This window comes from Mustela erminea, chromosome 21 (genome assembly GCF_009829155.1).
Source record: "Mustela erminea isolate mMusErm1 chromosome 21, mMusErm1.Pri, whole genome shotgun sequence".
NCBI lineage: Eukaryota > Metazoa > Chordata > Mammalia > Carnivora > Mustelidae > Mustela > Mustela erminea.
In genome coordinates, this window is record NC_045634.1 from 25,334,210 (window position 1) to 25,345,563 (window position 11,354).

Consider the following 11,354-nt stretch of genomic DNA (forward strand, 5'->3'; position numbering starts at 1 on the left):
GTAGGGGGACTAGAATGTGTCTCAGCTCTGTCCCAAGTGGGCAAGACCCTTTCCACATCACCTCCAATGCCACCCTTCAATTACTTGTTCACAAATGTAAACTAATTTCTCTCACTGGTTGTTGCGGTGTCACATAGACAAAGCCTGTGCTCCACATGTTGGGGTGTCCTGGGGCTCAGTCCCGGGGCCCCTTCTTTCTGTGCCTTCTTTCCCTAGGTCATCTCACACAGTCTCCTGCCTTCAAATACTGTCCCGGTGGGATGACTCCAACCTGTGCTCTCCAGTCCCTACATTTCCCCGAGTTCCAGAACCACACTCGCACCTGCCTGGTTGACAATCCCAGCTTGGACATCTAAGGCACTTCTCAGATCTCTCTGGGGACATTAGCCGGGGTCCACTCCGCCTGGCCAGCCCTGCTGATGTCCTCCCTCAGCTTGGGAAAGGCAAGGAGAAGGAATCCGCCTTCCTCGGCTATTCAGGTCACCAAGTTGCTCATTGACTCAGTCACTTCTGCTCCTTCTTCCCTTTACCCGGAACTCGATGTTCTGCCAGAGTTATCCTTAACACCATAGCTGTCTTCTCCTATGTGTGTTTTGGATTAGGGTTTCCTCCATTAATAGGATTCTATCTGCTTTTTATCATTTGTGACTTTTCTCAAAGTTTGAAGCTTTCTGGTTGTGCTTCTTCTTTTTTTTAATCTCTCTTGGTTTAACTCATTCTTTTAATGTTTTAAGGTCTTTTGTTCTGGACGTTTTGGGTGGGCGGTAGAAACAGGCACTCAGTTTGCTGTGTCGATTCAGTATCTAGTCTTTCTTACAGATTCAGCATTGTACTGAATATAAGCCAATGTAGTAACTCAGTTATTTTTCTTAATTATCATTGTGTGCTCTGAAATTATAATACCTTCAGGGGCTGTCCGTTTGGGTAGCCCTACTTTACCCAATGACTAAGCGACCCTCAAAGAAGTAGAAAGCCATCAGAAGTCTCAGGGTTATTGTTTCTTTTAGTTATAAAGTGTCACTTCTCACTCCTTTCAATATGCCTTGCTATTATAATTGGTAGTCTTATGTTTTATATAGTTTCTTTTTCTTTAGACAAAGAAAAGAAACATGTGTTATAGAAACTTCTGCTCCTTAGTCCTCCCTTAAAGGGAGACGATTATTTCCCTTTTTGCCGTTACATTATATAAGAACAATTTTTCAGATTACTTCTTTTTAAATATGTGATGTTTTACTATAATTGTGCTTTTTTAAAACATGGGGCACCGGGGTGGCTCAGTGGGTTAAGCCTCTGCCTTTGGCTCAGGTCATGATCCCAGGGTCCTGGGATCGAGCCCCGCATCGGGCTCTCTGCTCAGCAGCGAGCCTGCTTCCTCCTCTCTCTCTGCCTGTCTCTCTGCCTACTTGTGATCTCTATCTGCCAAATAAATAAATAAAATCTTTAAAAACAAACAAACAAACAAACAAAAACCTTGGAACAAAATCAGTTTGGTTTGTTTAACCTGGACCCTGCATTTGAAGAGTGCATTACATAACTCAGTTCTCAAGTTGTTCTAATATCTTCAGGGTATGGGTCAATTTTGTGGTTAATTTTATATATTAACTTGACTGGGCCATGATGTCCAGCTAGGTGATGAAACATTAATTTGGATGTTTCTTTTCCTTTTTTGAATTTATTATTTATTTGTCAGAGAGAGAGAGCACAAGCAGGGAGAGCAGCTGGCAGTGGGAGAAGCAGGCTCAATCTTAGGACCCTGAGATCGTGACCTGAGCCAAAGGCAGATGCTTAACCAACTGAGCCACCCAGGCATCCCTCTCTGGATGTTTCTATGAGGGTGTTTTTGGATGACATTTACATCTGAATCAGTGGACTTTGAGTAAAGCAGATTGACCTCCATAAGGTAGGTGGGCTTCATCCAGTCAGTTGAAGGTCTTAAGCAAGGAGCTCTGCCAGCAAGTAGTCTTTGGACTTGAACTGCTGCATCATCTCTTCCTGAGTCTCAGGGCTGTGGCCCCTTCTGCAGATTTTGAACTTCCCAGCCTCCATATTTACATGCTCCGATTCCTTAAAATAAATCTCTTTATATCTACATTTATATAGATATAAACATAATATTAAGTAGGGGTTCCTGGGTGGCTCAGTTGTTAAGCCTTTGCCTTCGGCTCAGGTCACGATCCCAGGGTCCTGGGATTGAGCCCCACATCGGGCTCCTGCTCAGCAGGAAGCCTGCTTCTTCCTCTTCCACTCCCTCTGCTTGTGTTCCCTCTCTCGCTGTGTCTCTGTCAAATAAATAAAATCTTTTTTAAAATATTAAGTAAAAAATTTATAAAACATATACATTTGTAGAAATATGTATAAATATATTACATATATCATATATTAAATATATTTTACGTATATGTACTTAACTAAATTGACTTGGAGTCCTTGCATATTTTCACACGGAGCAGTAGATGTTACAGAAATCAGAGTCAAAACGACACATATCCACGTATCTGCTTTGAGAACTAGGAATCAAATTCCTTTTTAGGTGGCCCTTTTGTGGGGACACCTGGGTGGCTCAGTCAATTAAGCATCTGCCTTCAGCTCAGGTCATGATCCCAGGGTCCTGGGATCGAGCCCCATGTCAGCGGGTTCCCTGCTCAGTGGGGAGTCTGCTTCTCTCTCTCTCTATTTCAAGTAAATAAACAAAATAAAATAAAGCAAAGAAACCCTTTTGTGGATCTCCTTGTTTGTTACTGCCTTTATAGATACCCGTAGACTCTGAACTCTATTTGCCCACTACCAACCACAATGGCAGCCTTGTTTCTAGTCTACTGGGCATTTCCTCAATGTTGGCTCCAGTTCAACTACCAGAAGTGCTGTTGTGCAGCTACGACTTCATACCTTTGCTACATTCCTTGAGTTTGCACTTGACATCGTCTCCCAGTCTTCTTGGACTTCTAGTTTGTGGATACCTTCATGTCCAGATGACTGACCTTCACTCATTTCCACATCAGCCAGACCGCTGCTCTTGGCATCCAGGTGTTCTTCTCTGCTTCCCACCATAACGAGTGCCACGGCTCTCGCACTGGTTTTTCCCAGCGTTCACAACAACCTGACAAACTGGCCAGTGTCTTTTGTTTTCATTTCTAATGTAGCTCATATGTTTTCACGTTCTATAATGTGAAGTTGGCTTGAAAGGAAGGACAACGTTTTGCAAATAGGAAGACTATTTTTAAAACATCAGTATGTTGTCACAAGCACCTGGGAACCTTGGGGAGGATTATTGAGACCTGATGATTCTAACAAAATAAATAATCAAGCGAAATAACTGAGCGGCACTTACGCTGTTAATAATACAGCCCTAGAGCTGCAGTTCTACTTGACTCAGGTGGGGTGAAGTCAGGAGACATGCAGCGCATCAGTAGGTCTAACAGAGTAAGTTTCTATTACCACCATCAACAAATTACCTCCCATGGAGTGGCTGGAGACAACACATATTTGCTGCTTTATCATTCTGGAGGTCAGAAGTCCAAACATTTTCACTGGACTAAAATCAAAGTGTCAGCAGAACTGTGTTCCTTTTGGAGGCTCCCGTGGATCTGTGCCTACCTGCCGATCCCTGCTGCCAGAGACCACGAGCATTTCTTGTCTCAGCGGCCCTCCCATCCTTGCAACCTCTGCTTCCATCGTCACACCCACTTTTCTGACTTGGACCCTCTGCATCCCTCTCATAAGACCCTTTGTGATGATGCTGGGCCCCTGCAGATAATCCAGGATAATCTTCCCATCTCAAGATCCTTAACTGCTAAATTCCTTTGGCCATGTGAGGTAACATATTCACAGGTTTTGGGGGTTCGGCTGCAGATGTCTTTAGGGAGACCGTTATTCTACCCATTAGAGTAAGTGACAAGGTGAAATGGAACATGCAGGTATCACATTTCATAGACTGAATGAGCAGCTACAGGAAGTAGTGACACTCCCCCACTCCCCCAGGGTTCCAACAAAGGGAAGATGCTGGCATGTTGAAAATGTAGAAGCTTAAAGAGAAGGCCCACAGAGCAGAAACCTACAGCTCTGAGGACAAGACACCAGCTGCTAGTGGTGGCCTCTGAGGGGACAATGAGGCAGGGGCTTCAAAGGTTAGGAGGACAGCAGACTGCTCCCTTTGGAACAAAGTACAACGTAGAGGCGGATGAAGCACGGCTTCCGATGCCGACCCGAACAGGAAGCTACCAAAAGGAGTAGGTCCCTTTCCTTCCTCCTGCCTCCTAGTCTTTCTCAAGTGCTCCTTACTGACACTCCAAGAGGGAGGTTGAGGGCACAGGAAAATTGTGGGTACAGCCCCAACCCCAGCATTACAAAGCAGAACACAGGACCTAAGTCAGAACTGGAGAGACAATAGTTTTACAAGTGGTATATAACTCAACGCAGTGAAAAGCGACAAGCATAAATCCGAGAATCCTGGGTGGCTCAGTCGGTTAAGCGTCTGCCTTCAGCTTGGGTCATGATCCCAGGGCCCTAGGGCCAAATCCCACATCAGACTCCTTGCTTGGTGGGGAGCCTCCCTCTCCCTCTGCCTGCTGTTCCCTCTGCTTGTGCTCTCTATCTGACAAATAAATAAAATCTTAAAAAAAAAAAGGCATAAATCCATCAATTGTTTTGATTCTGTATCCCTAAAGTAAGACTTGTTTGCTCAGTTCATTGTTTTTTTATATTTTGTAGCTTCAGATCACTTTAAGACACATGTGTGGAAACTATATGGTGTTTTTAGATAGACTCTACATAATACAAAGGTTACCACACTTTTTAGAAAGAATGTACTCTTATAAGGGCCTACTTAGCCGGAGGGAGCCATTTTGTTGTTTACACAGTAAACTTAGATTGACCCTGTGCAGTAAACTTAGATTGACCCTATGTAGTAAACTTAGATTAACCCTATGCAGTAAACTTAGATTGACCCTGCCCCTCCCAGAGGAACTTACTTGCAAAGCCCAGATACAAGGGCAGGTCAGGCCACGTGGAGACATCCAATCAGTGGAGCGCTCATACTGTCTCCCTAGCTATAGGGAGAGTAGGCCTCACCTTTTCATCACCAATTCTGACCAAGGTGATAGGCTAGTTCAAATATCTACTAGGGTAAATGGTAATCTCATTGGCCACCTGTGTGTAGCTAGGCTCTACCACATGGCCTTTGCTCTATAAAAGTTAGTCTTTGAGGCAGGGAAGGGTCGCCCCTTTGTAAGAGACGGCCCTGACTGGTCAGTTTGATTCTCGATGCTTGGCACGAAATAAAGCTTTGCTTGACCTTCGCTTTGTATCAGTCTCGTTCCTTTGGTTACGGACCCAACACTCTTGCATTATTTTGTTTTATAACACTCCATGCGATCTCCCTAAATCCCTTCTGGTATATATTTAGCTTGTAATTAAAGCTTGTAATTAAATTGTCTTCATTTGAGACACCTGAGTGGCTCAGTCAGTTGAGCATCTGACTTTGGGTCAGGTCATGATCCCAGGGTCCTGGGGTTGACCCCCTGCGTCGGGCTCCCAGCTCAGTGGGGAACTTGCCTCCTCCTCTTCCTCTGCTGCTCCCCCTGCTTGTTTTCTCTCTCTCTCTCAAGTAAATAAAAATCTTAAAAAACAAAACAAAACTATTAATTCATTTGTTTGAGGATTTCATACCATTCTCTGATATAACTGAAGACAACTCAGGATAACTCAAAAACAAGAGGAAAATTTCTGGAGTACTACAGTGGATGGTTTCTTCAAACCTTTTCATAATAATAAGTGAAAAGAAACCCATAGAGGAAACATCCTGAGTCAGATGTTCAGGTTAAGAGACATATATCCTATTTTGAGAGTGCAATCGTTGCATTTTGACTTATATATTTTTTTAAAATTTCTTTTCAATGTAACAGAATTCATTGTTTATGCACCATACCCAGTGCTCCATGCAATACATGCCCTCCATAATACCCACCACCAGGCTCACCCAACCTCCCACCCCCGCCCCTTCAAAACCCTCAGATTGTTTTTCAGAGTCCATAGTCGCTCATAGTTCATCTCCCTCTCCAGTTTCCCTCAACTCCCTTCTCCTCTCCATCTCCCCATGTCCTCCGTGCTATTTGTTATGCTCCACAAATAAGTTAAACCATATGATAATTGACTCTCTCTGCTTGACTTATTTCACTCAGCATAATCTCTTCCAGTCCTGTCCATGTTGACACAAAAGTTGGATATTCATCCTTTCTGATGGAGGCATAATACTCCATAGTGTATATGGACCACATCTTCCTTATCCATTCGTCCGTTGAAGCGCATCTTGGTTCTTTCCACAGTTTGGTGACCATGGCCATTGCTGCTATGAACATTGGGGTACAGATGGCCCTTCTTTTCACTACATCTGTATCTTTGGGGTAAATACCCAGTAGTGCAATCGCAGGTTGACTCATATTCTGACCTCATGTTTTGATGGCTTGTGTGAAGTCTTTCCAGACATAGTTCTCAGTTTTCAAACACCAGATTTGTGTTCTGTGTTACTCTGTGTTCTCTAATATGATCTTCCTATTATCAATTTGTTCTTCAGTTACAAATGCAAGACTAGGGCACCTGGGTGGCTCAGTGGGTTAAGCCTCTGCCTTCAGCTCAGGTCATGATCCCGGGGTCCTGGGATCAAGCGCCAAATCAGGCTCTCTGCTCAGTGGGGAGCCTGCTTCCTCCTCTCTCTCTCCCTGCCTGCCTACCTACTTGCGATCTCTGTCTGTCAAATAAATAAATAAAATCTTTAAAAAACAAACAAACAAAAAACAAAAGCAAGACTAAAAGAGCTGAATATCCTCGTGTCTATCTAGCATCATGTGCTCCATGTTGACTTCTAGAACATTCTAGAATGTGCCAGGCTTGAGCATCTGCAGTGCTGTGGTTGGTGTTCCCTTTCGTTCTCAAGTCAACTCATCATGAAGCTCTTAGGTCCTAGCCTTGGTTGGCTAGTTTGGCTTTGGATTTCATTCAGTACACTTTCTTGTCCTAATAACCCAGAAATGACTTCAAGCTAAAATATTTGTTGAACTGCTTCTCATCCCTCATCCTCAACAATTCTGTTTCCTTTCCTCTCCTGCATTTATAAATGCAATCTTTTGACTTGGAACCATGGCCCTAAATTGGTGCAACTCTAAAAGTTGTACTTTCTTTTAAAGTCATTGTTTAATCACTTCCTTGGAATCCTTTTGTAGGTAGATTTTTAAGAAAAAGAAGCCAATACAAGGAAAACACAAATTATACCAGGAATTTATTCCAGAAGCTTTGTTCAGGATCAACTGGGTCTGTGTAGATTCTTCCTCTTTCCATACACATTTGACATTTCCATCTGTTCAATAAAGACTATGTTCAAAGTAGTAATCCTAAAAAACTGTTGATAAATATCCAAAAGTAACAAAAAGTCTTGGAATATGTGACATGCATTGTAACTATTGAGGCAGAAAATAATAAATTAACGATAGAAAATTGATTTTTCAACAATAGTTGATACTTGAAGTTTCCTGTTTAAGAAATTTTATTTCCTTAATTTCTATTTTACCACTACTTTATTTTCTATTATTTTTGTTGGTGATAAAGCTTCTTTGAAAATTGCTATCTTTTTTTCTTTTTCTTTTTTCCAAATGCTACTGTGCTTTTGTTTTATTAACACTATTTTGCTCTTAGTTTGGCTTTTTCCTCCCACCCTTACAGTAACCATAAATTTTTCCTAATTTTTATATTTTAAATCTTTACTATTCTCACATCTTCTTATCAATTCATGTTTTGAATGGCAATTATTTTGTCCCTAATAATTGATTGACCATTTGCATCTTATTATTACCTAAGTAACTGCAGTATATATCATTTATTTTTTCCCTCTCTCAATTTCTTCTGTATTCTCATTAATAATTGAAAATTGGGGTTTATATAACAAATTTTATTACATTTCCCAGGCAAGTGTATCAAAGTGGGGAGGTGATTAGTCATAGGGTATATATATACAAGAGATAAAAGATATAGATATAGATATAGATTCATTTGTACTGTTTATGTTCTTCATAGTATGTTCATATGCATATGATTTCTAATATTTCTAATATTTCATTTTGTAGCCTGTCTTTTTCTTCACTCCGATTCCTTTCATTTATACCTAAAGACTTCTGTTCTGGGAGGTCCCCCCTTCTGATTGTGGGTAATCTAAGTAATTCAGCTTAATCCTTTTGCTAAGAACTAGAAGAGCTGAACAATTATTTTTTAAAAATCTTTGAAGGCATTGGGGAATTGAGAACTCAATGAAGAATCAGGGACCCAACATCTTACGAAAGAAGGGAGATGGGCATTGCATTTGGGTCTCTGGAGCTTCCAGAAGAGGTGGTTGAGAGGCTGAGTAGTTTCAACAGAGGGTGACACATTCATGAAGTTAAGTAGAAAAAGCTGGAGTTCAGAGACTACCAAAGAGGAGGATCCTAATACCCTTTTAAAGTGGCTTCAAATAATCCCAATCTTTGACTGAACTCAGGTTATCTGGGATAGCTTGAACTCTTTGCTATTAACAAGAAGAAAACCATAAATCCTCTCTACTGAAAGAGACTATCATCCTAAACTTCAATTTTTCAATTTTTCCCTATAGTTTTTCACATACAATATCCAATATTTCTTTTAAAATATTCATAAGTCTATAAAGAGACAAGTTACTGTGATAGATAACCAAAGTGGGAAACACAACAAAAATAGACTTATGGAATCTAGATAATCAGACACAGACCTCAAAATAACTGTACCTAATTGTAATTGTAATTGTAATTGTAACTGTAATTGTATAGTACTAATTCCCTAATGAGATCAAGGGGAAAAAAGATAAAAATAACCCATATCAAGAATGGGAAAGGGGGGGCACCTGGGTGGCTAAGTGGATTAAGGCCTCTGCCTTCGGCTCAGGTCATGATCTCAGGGTCATGGGGTCGAGCCCCGCATCGGGCTCTCTGCTTAGCAGGGAGCCTACTTCCTCCCCTCCCTCTCTGCCTGGCTCTCTGCCTGCTTGTGGTCTCTCTCTCAGTCAATTAAATAAATAAAATCTTTTTAAAAATAAATAAATAAATAAATAAATAAATAAATAAATAAAAAGAATGGGAGAGGGGATGGGGTGCCTGGGTGGCTCAGTCACGTAAGCATCTGCCTTTGGCTCAGGTCATGATCCATGGTCCTGTGATCAAGCCCAACATTAGCCTCCCTGCTCAACAGGGAACCTGCTTCTCCCTCTCCCACTCCCCCTGCTTGTGCTCTCGTGTGCGCTCTCACTCTCTCTCTCTGTCAAGTGCATAAATAAAATCTTAAAAAAAAAAATGGAAGAGGGGACACTGTTACAGATCCTACAAATATTTGAAATGTTGTAAGGATATTAAAACCAATGTGAATACCTAGAATTTTTTTTACCAGTTGACAATTTTCTAGAAAAGCACGGTTTACCTAAATGGACACAAGAAAATCTCTATAGTCCTGTAATAATGAAAGAAATGGAATGCATAATTTAAACTTTCCACTAAAAATAAACCCAAATCCAGATGAATTCGCTGGTGAGTTTTATCAAATATTTGAGAAAGAAATAATGCCAATTGTACATTAACTTTTCCAGAGGAGAGAAAAAGTGAGACACTTGACATTTTGTCTCCCAAGGCCAGTGTTACCTTGATACCAAAACCTGACAAGAACATTATAAAAAAAAGAAAATAATAGGCCAATACAACATAAATGTTAAAAAAAAAATAATAAAATCAACTATTAGCAAAACAAGTCCAACAATGTCTGGTGAATACATTGTGACCAAAGTGGGCTATTCCAGAAAGGCAAGGATGGTTTAAAATTTGGGTTGCCCTGGAAGAATGGAAACAGGTCCTCTGGCTGGAGATATACATAACACATTGACTTACTGTGAGCTAGAAATGGTGGCAAAGAATGTCTTCAACAGAGGATTTGGGTTTGGTATAGTAAGTAGATCTAAGAACCCAATCTTGTAGTGGGGTAGAATGTTCTACTTCCGGTCATGCTTCCACAGATATAGGCAAAGCATCAGACAACCTAGAGACCAAATGTAAGATCTGTAACTAGGGACTTCTTTTCAACCAAAAATGAAAGAGATGGCACCCTTGGGCCAGAAATGTCTTTATAGAATAAGTTGGTTGAAGGGTTGAAACTGACTCTTGATACCATATTTGTACTGAATACAGGAAAGAAGAGTGGGAAATTGAAGTCCCCTATAAATAAGATTGTTTCCATCTTGACAGTAATGTTGATATAGATTTTTCTGGATCAAACATTTATGGTTGAGCTGTGTTAGCCTTTGAAAGTTGGCTTCCTGGCTCTCAGATGAGTTTTCACAGAGCTAAGTCTAAACAGTCACAGAATATTTTTACCATGGGTTACCAGGCTGCAGACCTCCAGCTACACCCTCAAGTAAATGATGGCACTGAACTTGGAGGTTGTATCTACCGGGGGCTTAAAATGAGAAGATCGGATCACCAATGAGCCTTGCTCACATAGCTGACACCAATACCTGTTTTGATGTTGCTGCTAATTACACACTGGCTTGTAGAACTCCTTTATCTGCTAAAGCAAATAATCCCAGAGTGATTGGACTGGGTGATACCCCAACTGCCAACCACGAGTCAAACTGACCCCATCAGCTTTAATTGATGGAAAGAACATCAATGCAGGAGGTCAAAATGTTGGGGTGAGAGTCAAACTGGAAAGCTTAATGTGGGTTTTTTATTTTTATTTTTTATTTTTTATAAACATATAATTTTATCCCCAGGGGTACAGGTCTGTGAATTGCCAAGTTTACACACTTCACAGTACTCACCATAGCACATACCCTCCCCAATGTCCATAACCCCACCCCCCTCTCCTGACACCCCTCCCCCCTGCCACCCTCAGTTTGTTTTGTGAGTTAATGTGGTTTTGAGTAAAACATCCCTGGCGATGAAGAGAAATGAACCTGCTCTGTTTTGACCTTAAAATTCTTCTGTGACATTTCAGAAGCGTGAACTTTTTATTCTTCCAAAGAATGGTTATCTTCCCCACACTGAAGTCTACAGACGGGAAGGCCGGCACTTGAAGGCATGCCTGGAAGTTGTCAAGTCTGTGGGACGTTTCAGTCTGGTGTGTTTACAGGCATGCCTCAGTGACAGTGCAGTGACATGTGGTGAAGGAACTGACCCAGTCCTCCAGTTTGTACTTCATGTCTTGCATGTGCCCTGCCACTTCCTCAAGACCTTTAGAGATTTAATGGTCTCTCTGCTGTAATGGAATCTTTGGTTTTATAGTAGAGCAAAATGAAGTAAATCCATCACGGGGGCACC

General features: G+C 41.3%; 1 pseudogene; it reads left to right on the forward strand.

Annotated features, from left to right (window-relative positions):
* Positions 1 to 9,878: 9,878 nt before the first annotated feature.
* Positions 9,879 to 11,110, forward strand: LOC116582053 (annotated as a pseudogene).
* Positions 11,111 to 11,354: the final 244 nt, after the last annotated feature.